Below are 11030 nucleotides of genomic sequence, written 5' to 3' on the forward strand. Positions count from 1 at the left end.
GTTGTTTGCTTGATACATTTTTTTCCATCCTTTGAGTTTTAGTTTGTTTGTGTCTCTAAGTCTAAGGTGTGTCTCTTGTAGGCAGCATATAGATGGATTGTGTTTTTTTAATCCATTCTGCCACTCTCTGCCTCTTTATTTGTGCATTTAGTCCACTTACATTCAGTGTAATTATGGATAGGTATGAGTTTAGTGCTGTCATTTTGATGTCTTCTTGTGTCTGTTGTTGACAGTTTCTTTTTCCCACTTAATTTTTTGTGCTGAGTGGTTTATCTTTATATATTGTCTTTTCATCTTATTTGTTGCTGTTGATTTTGTTTCTGCTAAGTCTCTATTTTTTCTCATATTTTATTTTGATGTGTAGGATTGCTAGTGTCCTTTGTGGTTGCCTTAGTATTTACCTCTATTTTTCTAAGTTTAAACCTAACTTTTCTTTATAGAGCCTTGTCTTCCTCTTCATATGAAAGACCTATGCTACATTTCTTAATCCCTCTTTATTTTTTTAATGTTGTCTTCTTTTACATAATGACATCGCTGTTTCCCTGTTTTGAGTTTTTTCGTTTTTTTTTTCATCTTGATTTATTTTCATGATTTCCCTGTCTGGGTTGATATCTGGTTGCTCTGTCCAGTGTTCTAGTCTTGGGTTGATATCTGATATTATTGCTTTTCTAACTGGAAAATTCCCTTTAGTGTTTTTTGTAGTTTGGGTTTGGTTTTTATAAATTCCCTAAACTTATATTTATCTGGAAATGTCCTAATTTCACCTTCATATTTGAGAGACAGTTTTGATGGATATATGATTCTTGGCAGGCAATTTTTTTCCTTCAGTGCTTTATATAAGTCATCCCATTGCCTTCTTGCCTACCTGGTTTCTGCTGAGTAGTCCGAGCTTATTCTTATTGATTCTCTTTTGTAGGTGACTTTTCCTTTATCCCTAGCCAGTCTTAAAATTCTCTTTCTCTTTGGTTTTGGCTAGTTTGATTATAATACATCTTGGTGATTTTCTTTTAAAATCTACCTTATGTGGAATTCGATGAGCATCTTGGATAGATATCTTCTCATCTTTCATGATATCAGGGAAGTTTTCCGCCGACAAATCTTCAACAATTGACTCTGTATTTTCTGTTATCTCTCCCTATTTTGGTACTCCAATCACTCTTAGGTTATTTCTCTTGATAGAGTCCCACATGATTTTTAGGGTTTCTTCATTTTTTTTTAATTATTTTATCTGATTTTTCCTCAAATATATTGGTGCCAAGTGTTTTATCTTCATTCTCACTAATTCTCCCTTCTACTTGCTCAATTCTGCTCTTCTGACTTTGTACTGAGTTGTCTAATTCTGTAATTTTATTATTAATCTTCTGAATTTCTGATTGTTGTCTCTCTATGGATTCTCGTAGCTTATTAAATTTTTCATTATATTCCTGAATAACCTTTTTAATTTCTTCAACTGCTTCATCTGTGTGTTCCTTGGCTTTTTCTGCATATTGCCTGATCTCCTTCCTGATCCTATTCCTGATGTCTTGAAGAGTTCTGTATACTAATCTTTTGTGTTCTGCATCTGGTAATTCCAGGAAAGCACCTTCATCCAGAAGATCCCTTGATTCTTTGTCTTGAGAGCTTGTTGAAGTGATCCTGGTCTGCTTCTTTATGTGATTTGACATTGACTGTTGTCTTTGAGCCATCTATAAGTTATTGTATTAGTTTATTTTATGTTTGCTTACTGTATCCTAGCTTCTTGCTTTGTTTTAATATGCCCAAATAGGCTCCTTGAGTGAGCTAGATTGATTATTTTCACCTTTGAAGCTCTAACGTCCTGTCACTAGATGGCTGGAGTCCATTCACGCCTAGGAGTCCATTCACTTTTCTTGTATGGATTCAGCTCAGATGTCCAGATAGTTGGTCATCAAGTGTGTGGTATAGGCTCTGTCCTACAGTCTTAGAGGGGCAGGGGTGATTGGTGCAGGTACAGTTATCTTGTTGCAGCAGGGGGTCACACAGTGAACAAGGCAGGGGGCTGACAACCATCCCTCGAGTGTCTGTGAGGAAAGCTCGTCCCTGTTTCCTATAGCACACAGGTGGGTGGGTTCTGCAGATGGACCATGGACACCCAATGCTTTTGGTTGTAAGGACTGGGAGGTACCAGTTATCCTTGGACCCCTGTTGTGGATGTCTGGGTGACATGGGTGAAGCCACCAGTCTGTAGGCCCCTGATGTGAGTAGGTGAGGACCTTGTTTAATAGGCAAAGCAGTGTCAAACATCAAACATCTCTGCACTGCATAGCTGAAAGAGTTGCATTCTGCCACCAAGGGCCTATTCTCCTGAAATAGGCCCACACAGGTCCATTCAGGGGGCAAAGGCATTCAAAGTCCCCAGAACATTTATGCCTGGACAGGAGCTGTTTCTGTCCTGAGCTCCCCAGGTTAGTGGAGCTGGCAGATTATCTTTTCCCCCAGTTGTGAATTTATTCCTTTTCCACAGCTGGGAGAATAGCTCAGAGTATGCTGCAGAACCTATCTCAGGCCCAGGGAAATCGATAGCCACTGAGACTGGCTTGGGGGCTGGGGACGCGGTAAAACATATGCAAGTACTTAGCTTTTGCCAAGACTGCCATTCTTCTCCGGTTCCGGAGCTCTGAGTAGGCTGTGTGGGTGGCTGTCTTCCCTGAGGAATCTGCGGCTGGAATGCTACCACCAGCCTGGCACAGTAGCTCCCAGGAATGGTGTCTGAGAGTTCTCGGCGACTCAGGTCAGGCAATTCCTCTCCATTTCTGAACGATTCCTCCCCCTGGTGCTCAGTCCATTTTCTAACTTTGCCTTTGATGTTCAGGGCTCTTAGCTTATCATAAATATAATCATTTCACTAATTTTTTCGGGTCTTTGCTGTAAGAGGGATCACCAGAAGCATCTGACCACTCTGCCCTGACTATTCTGCCATCTTGGACCCACTTCCCCTTTATTTCTTTATCTAGCCTAACAGCTCTGTCTAGGACCTACAGCACAATGTTGAATAAGAGTGGTCATAAAGCACATCATTGTCTGGTTCTCGATCTTAGGGGATCTTTCTTGTCTTTTTAATGACCTTTTGCTTTCTGCATGTATGATGTTCTTGATATGGAACCTAAGTGTCCACAATTCATCTGGTCTTCTGCTATTAGTGTTCTATGTGTCAAACCTGTTCTTGAGATGGTCTCTAAATTCAGGTGGGATATACTCAAGGTTGTACTTTGGCTCTCATGGACTTGTTCTAATTTTTTTCAGCTTCCACTTGACTTGCATATGAGCAATTGATGGTCTGTTCTGCTGTCGGTCCCTGACCTTGTCCTGACTGATGATATTGAGCTTTTCCATTGTCTTTTTCTGTAGATGTAGTCAATTTGATTCCTGTGTTTTACATCCGGTGAGGTCCACAGCCAGAGGAGCCTTCAAAAAAGTAAATCAAAAGAAGTAGACACAAGAGGCCACATGTCGTATGATTCCATTCACATGAAATGTCCAAAACAGGCAAATCCGTAGAGCCAGAAAGTAGGTGAGTGGTTGCCAGGGGCTGAGGACATGGGGGTGGAAAGAGTGGGACTGGGGAGTGATGCTAACAGGTACAAGGTTTCTTTTTGGGGTTGTGAGAACGTTCTGGAACTACACAGGGGTGATGGTTGCACAACACTGTGAATATAATTAATGCCCCTGAATTGTGCATTTAAACTGATCAAAATGGTAAATTTCATGTGTATTTTACCACAATAAAAACAAATAAAAAGTTAAATCAAACCACATTTGATTAAAATTCCCACTTGTCCCCCAAATGCCCTAACAGCCAGCGCACTCCCTCAGCCCAGCCACAGTATCCAAAAAGTAGGAACAACCCAACTGTCCATCAACAGATTAACGGATAAACAAACCGGTGTATCCATACAATGAAGTATTATTTGGCCATAAAGAGAAATGAAGCCCTGATATATGCTACCACATGGATGAACCTTGAAAATATTATGCTGAGTGAAATGTCAGTCACAGAAGGACAAATACTGTATGATTCATATGCAATGTCCATTATAGGCAAAAGTATAGAGTCAGAAAGCAAGACTGGGTGGGGAGGGGCTAGGAGAGAAATGCGCTCTGGGGTTGGGGTCTCCTCTGGGATGAGGAAAATGTTCTGGAATGAGATAGAGCACGGTTGCACAGCACTGGGAGTGTACTGAATGCTGCAAATCGATTACTTTAAAATGGTTAGTTTTAAGCTACGTGAATTTCACCTAAATTATAAAAAAAATCACACACACCCGCTGGCCTGCCACCTTGGCTAGGGCCTCATCCTCTTTCCAGGGCCGTTGCCCCAGCCCCTTGTTGGGCTCCCTGCTCTGGTCTCCTGCCTCTGGACCACCCTCTGTAGGGGCTGCCCCAATGCCAGGCTGCTGCACCCACTCCCAGCTTCACACCCCTGGTGGTTCCCTCTATGGTCAAGCAAGTCCCTCAGCCACAGCGCTGCTGACATTTGGGATCACTTTTATTTTAATTATAGTAAAAATATATGTACAAAACATTTGCCATTTAGCATATTTTACATGCACAATTCAGTGACAAGATGACGTCAGTCATGCCATGCACCCATCTGTCGGTCAGGTCATTCTTTACCGTGGAGGCTGTCCTCTTCATTGTAGGGCATTTAGCGGCATTTCTGGCCTCTACCCACTAGATGCCAGTAGCACCTCTCCAGTTGTGACACCTCAAACTGTCTTCAGACTAGCCACATGTCCCCTAGGGGGTGAGCTTGCCTCTAGTTGAGAATCATCTTGCTAAGGCGACGCCTTCATAGTCTGGCCATGTCTCCTGACCCACGTGCCCGCAGGTGGAGTTGGTTCCAAGCCCTCAGAAAGTCCAAGCCCCTCAGTCCTTTCTGCCTGAATGCCCTCTGATTCACCTCCCATTTTGTCTCACTGTCATCTCTTCCAGAGGCCCCCTGAGCCCAGGCTGGGTTGGGGTCACCTCAGGGTTCCTGATGCTGATGCCCTTGAATGGTCTGCCACCCCAGGGCAATGGGGGTCTCGGGCCAGGTACACAGGGGATGTCAGCAGGGGCTAGGGGAGAGACTTAGTGAGCAAGTAAGGACCCAGCTTACTTTCTCACTAAGTTTTCTCTGCCCTATTTTCTTAACTTATGGATGGATCATTTCAAGATATACAGGTCAGAAAGAACAGTGCAAAGGGCTCCCAGACCCACCATGTGACCCATGTCCTCTCCCTTATACTTCTGAAGCAAATCCCAGACATCATATTATTTCATCTGTAAATATTTCAGCATGTATCTCTAAAAGATGAGGACTCTTCTTGTATAAATATAACTACACCACCATTATAACACCTAAAAAGGTAACAATAAAGTAACAAAACCTCCCTAACATCATCCCCAACTATATATATATATATATATATATATATATATATATATATATATATATATATATATATATATATATATATTTTATATGTGTTGCTACAAGTTGGAATTGACCTGATGACAAGGGATTTGGTTTTGTGTGTGCGTGTGTATATATCCATCACCTATCTGCCAGTCTTTCATACTCTGGTGGCTTGTGTGTTGCTATGATGCTGGAAGCTATGCCACTGGTATTTCAAATACCAGCAGAGTCATCCATGATGGACTGGTATCAGTGGAGTGTCCAGACTAAGACAGACTAGGAAGAAAGGCCTGGCAATGGACTTCTGAAAATTAGCCAGTGAAAACCCCATGGATCACAACAAAACATTGTCCAATATAGTGCTGGAAGATGAGCCCCCTGGATTGGAAGGCACTCGAAATACACAGTGGCTGCAACAACGGGCTTGAACAAGCCAACGGTCTTGAAGATGGTGCAGGACTGGGCAAGGTTTCCTTCTGTTGGATGTGGGCTCACTATGAGTCAGACCTCCACCACCACACACACACACACACACACACAAACACACACACACACATACACATATGTGTGTGTATATACCTGTGTGTGTCTGAGTATATGTGTTGTTGTTTACAGTTTGTTTGAATTGGAATACAAATAAGGTCCAGCATTGCATTGGTTGATACTGATTCTTTTAACCTCTAGGTTCTTTGTCCATCTTTGATTTTTTGCATCCATTTGTTGAAGAGGTCAAACCTTCTCCCTGCACAGCCTCCCACCATCTGGAGTTTTGTTGCTTGAGTCCCTGTGGTGGTGTTTACCGCAAGCCTCTGTCCCTTGTAGTTCCTGAAATTCAGTGATGGTTTCTAGGGGCTTGATCTGAGCCACTCACTGGATATAGGGACTGTTCAGAAAAGATGCTGGGTTCTTCCACCAGGAGGAGTGCTGTGACTGGCTTTCCTCTCTCTGCTATGTCAGCAGCAGGTTCTCAAATGCTCTGTGGGTTCTCCCCAACATTGCGGGGGCCCCCAAGAAGCAGTCAGCCTCTGAGGCAGCTGCTGGGCATGTAGTGAACTCTGTGACCAGAAGTTCAAAGGAAAGGGCACTCTGTGTTTGGGCAAAGAAACAGGGGGAACCACCCGGCTGGGGCCAGAAGTGGAATCCAGCCACCTGGGAGGAGGAAACCCACCAAAAATGCACTTCCCCTCAGGTCAGTGCCCACTCTTAACCAGCAGAAGTCTGCTGCGGGGATTTCTGGGAAAACATTTGCTCTCTCAATGAAAACAGACAGGTACAGCTACCATGATCCTTACTCCTTCCCTTATGCTTCTCTTGCCTTGAACCCAGGTGTGATGACTAGAGCTATGGCAGCCATCTTGTGACACTGAGGCCGAAACAGTCAAGGTCCCCGATGCTAGAAACTGCCTGCTTCTGGACTTGCATTATGTGAAAAAAATAATCCCCTATTTGTTTAAGCCCCTGTTGGTTGGATTTTCTGTTTCTTGTAAGTGAGTGCATTTCTTACAGATACAGACACCAAGGCAGAGGGCAGGCTGGGCCATCAGGGAAATTCCATGCCCAGAGATATCCATAAATATTTCCTGAAGTCTGCCCTGTGCTGAGCCCTCTGCTGGAACTCTGCCCTCAAAGGGCTTGCAGTCAATCAAGAAAGATGACACAAGTTGTGTCATGGGTACTGACTGTGGCACAACACTCGGGGTGCAAGGAATTCCTTTATTTTAAAAGGTCAGGTTAAATCCTATTTGAGGTCACACTTGTCATATTGGCAAAAAGTATAAAAGACTGTCATGGAGGGGAGAGGTGGCATCTTTAAGGACCAGCCCAGGATCTTAGGACTTGGTCAGTCCTGAAAAATCAAAGGAAACATTTCTCTTCCAACTCTGGTGTTTCTGCTGACACAGGCCGGTGTATTCATTATGTTAAATAATACCAGCTGCTGTAACAAGTTAAACCCTAAAGTCTCAGGGCTCAACACAGTAAGGGTTTACTTCTTGTTCATGTCACAGTCCCATGTGGGTTGGTGGGGAGAGGGGTAGGGCTGGGCTCTGCTTCACACCATCATTCATGGACCTACGCTCCGTCCATCTTGTGGCTGTGCCTTCCTCTGGGTACTCAGCATCATCTAATCCAGCTGGAGAGAGTGAGGATGGTATGCACAGGTTGTATGGCCCAGTCTGGAGGTGGTGACATCATTTTATCTCACATTCCAATGGCTGGAACCCAGTCACGTGACCACACTACCCGTGAAGGGGGCTGGGAAATGGAGTTTGGTGGTGTGCCCAGGAAGAAGAGGAGAACAGAGATCTTGTGAAGGCCCAGAGCCCCATGCCAGGCTCACTTGATCTCTCGGAAGTGGTAGGGAGCATGGCTGAAGTGATGCTTGCTGAAGCTCTGTGGCCAGGGGCCCACTTAGCCTCATCGAAGTTTCTACCATCTCTGAATTTGGTGTTGAGTGAAGTCGGGTCTCCTGCTTTTGAGGGACCCTCCTCTCCCTCTCAACTGATTCAGGCAGACCAGGGCTGGCGCTACCTGCCTCGTCCCTCCAAGCACCAGTCTACAGCTCTTCCTCCTCATTGACCACCCAGCAGTGCCCTCAAAGTATCTGGGCCTTACCAACATAAACCTGATACAGATCATCTCCAGGAAGCTCACCTGGGCCCAGGGGGTGCCTCTTAGCCTGAAACATACACACACTCACTCACACATGCATTCACACACAGGCTTATACAATCACGCACACACACGCTCAACTGTATTTCCACCTGCGGTTAGAACGCAGTTTCTGACCCTCAGCACTGCTAACATTTCGGTCTGGATTGTTCTATCGTGGGGCCGCCCTATGCATGGTAGGATATTTAACAGCTTTTCTGGACGCAACCCACTAGATGTTTGTAGCAATCCCCAGCTGCGACAACCAAAACAGCCTTCAGACATTGTAAATGTCACCAGGGCAGACCAACCTCACCCTTGGTTGAGAACTCCTAAATTAGAAGCTGCCAGACATTTACCTAGAAAAGGCTGGTTTTTCCTTTTTGGAAGCTGGAAGTACAGGTCAGGAAGAGAGAGGCACTGGTTGTTCCCTGATGTGTCTACAGCAGCAGAAAGTGAAAACAAGATGGCAATTGGCTCTGCAGAGAATCATGGTTAGAATCATGGCTGGAGGGAATGAACGCGGCAATGAAGTCTCTGCAGGGCCACTCTGCACAGGGTGAGGGGCAGGGATGCACAGAGGAGCGGACATTTCAACCAGACCTCGGAGGCTGCTGAGGAGTTTGCTAAAAGGACGAGGGAAAAGGGTCTTTTGTGGGCTTGCAAGGGCTCCGAGGCAGAGGCAGCATGGAGCGTTCTGGGAAGGCAAGGTTGCTTGGTGTGCTGGAGCAGGGGTGGTACCAGGTGGGAGCTGGTGAGGGCTGGGATGAGGCCGGCTGGCAGGCCCAATCTCCTCTCCTACGCTGGCATGTGCTATTCTCTGGTCCCAGGACACCCTTCTCTGTCTTGCTGCCTGGTCAATCCTGGCTCATCCTTCAGTCTTGTCAAGACACACCTCCTCCAGGAAGCTCTCTTCACGTGGCTTGGCACCCTCCTGCATGCAGGCCCTGTCATACCTCTGGCAGTCTGCAGTGACTTCTTTGAAAGGCCTGTCCTTTGTCCCACTGTGTCCCAGTCCCTAGCATATAGTAGGTGCTCAGGAATTGGATGGATGGATTAATCAATACAAATAAAATAAAAAAGGAACTAATTCATGGAGAATCTCATATACCTTCCTGTTACGGATTGAATTGTGGCCCCAAAAGGATATGTTAAAGCTCTAACCTCGGTACCTGTGAATGTCGCTTTGTCTGGAAATAGGGTCTCTGAAGATGTTATGCATTAGGAAACAGGAGGTCATGCTGGTGATGGGTGGGTCCTAATCCAGCCTGAGTGGTGTCCTGCTAAGAGAGGAGAAGAGACACAGGGAGAGAGACTCAGAGGGAAGGCGGCCACGTGGCAAGGGAGGCATACACAGAGTGATGCTGCTGCAAGCCTGGGAGCACCAAGGGTTGCCGGCCATTAGCAGAAGCTAGGGAAGAGGCCTGGAATGGATGTGCCCTCAGAAGGAACTGCCAACGCTGACACCCTGAATTTCAACTTGCCGTCCCGGAACTGTGAGACCATAAATGTCTGTTCTTATACGCCCCTCAGCTTGTGGCCCTGTGCTACGGCGGCTCTAGGAAGCTGACCCCCTTCCTAAGATGTTGGATTTTGGTCTGGGTGGTGGGGAGCCATGGCAGGGTTTTGAGGAGAGGAGTCACTGCTGCTGTGTGAAGGATGCCTTGGGAAGGGGGGAGGAGACCAGGTGAGGGCTGCAGAGGTCGAGCGAAGCTACTTCAGAGAGGAACAATTGATAGGCATCATGGACTGATAAGTGGTGGCAGGGAGGGGAGGGAGGAGCCTGTGGAACTGAGGTGTCTGGGGATTGGGAGGCCTGGGGTCCGGAAGCAGGGGAAGGAGCAGGCTGGGTGGGGTTGGGAGACCTTGGGGGATGCCTGCAGGTGGTAGAGCCGGTGTCTGACAGAGTGGCCTGATAGGGGGTGGGAGACAAGAGTCTCTTCTGCAGGGATGGGAGGAGAAAGGATGCTGTTTTAAGAAGCTGGCCGTAGCTATCTCTGTACATATACAGGGCACCGCAGGAGTGATATTAGAAGAAAAACACTCCCAAGAGTTCTTGATAGTAGAGGAAAGGTCTTGGGGTTGTCTGGAAGCAACTTAGTGGGGAGAGGAGGGGTCACTGTTCCCTAGAGGTAGGGGTGGGGGCTGGCAGGGCCAGGAGTGATGACATGGAAGGCAGGGGGCTCACGAGCGCACATACACACACACGCTGGAACACAGATACGCACTGGGATGTAGACACACACTGGAACAGAGGCACGCTGGGATGCAGACACGCACTGGAACACACACGCAGACAGGCTGAAACAGACGCACACAGTGGAACATAAACATACTGAAATACACATGCACACACTGAGAAACAGACACACTGGAAAACACACTCATATACACTGCGACACACACATGAACACAGACACACAGTAGAACACAGACACACACAGACACACATGAACACAGACACACACTGGGACGTGGACACACTGCAACACATATATGCACATTGAAACACATGCACACTCACAATGAAACACAGGCACACACTGAGACACAACTGAAACACACGTGCAGACGCTGAAAAACACAGGAACACACACACATATACATGAACACAGACACACTGAAAAATAGACACACTGAAACACATGCACACTCACAATGAAACGCAGACATACACTGGGACACACACAGTAATACACACATACACACTGAAACACAGACACACATGCACGCTGGAACAGATGCACAGACACACGCATGTAGGCACTGAAGCACACACACACCAGAACACAGACATAGGACCTGAGCAGCCGTGCTATCCGATACTCCATTTTGGATGACTCTTGATGTGAGCTTGTAATCAACGTGTGCTATGTGAAAACCCTCAGTGCATTACACAGATGGGGAAACACAGATCTGCTGAGACCAAGTAAGCTGTCCGCAGGTGTCTTGGTCAGGTTACAGG

This window comes from Elephas maximus, chromosome 2, assembly GCF_024166365.1.
Source record: "Elephas maximus indicus isolate mEleMax1 chromosome 2, mEleMax1 primary haplotype, whole genome shotgun sequence".
Classification (NCBI taxonomy): Eukaryota; Metazoa; Chordata; class Mammalia; order Proboscidea; family Elephantidae; genus Elephas; species Elephas maximus.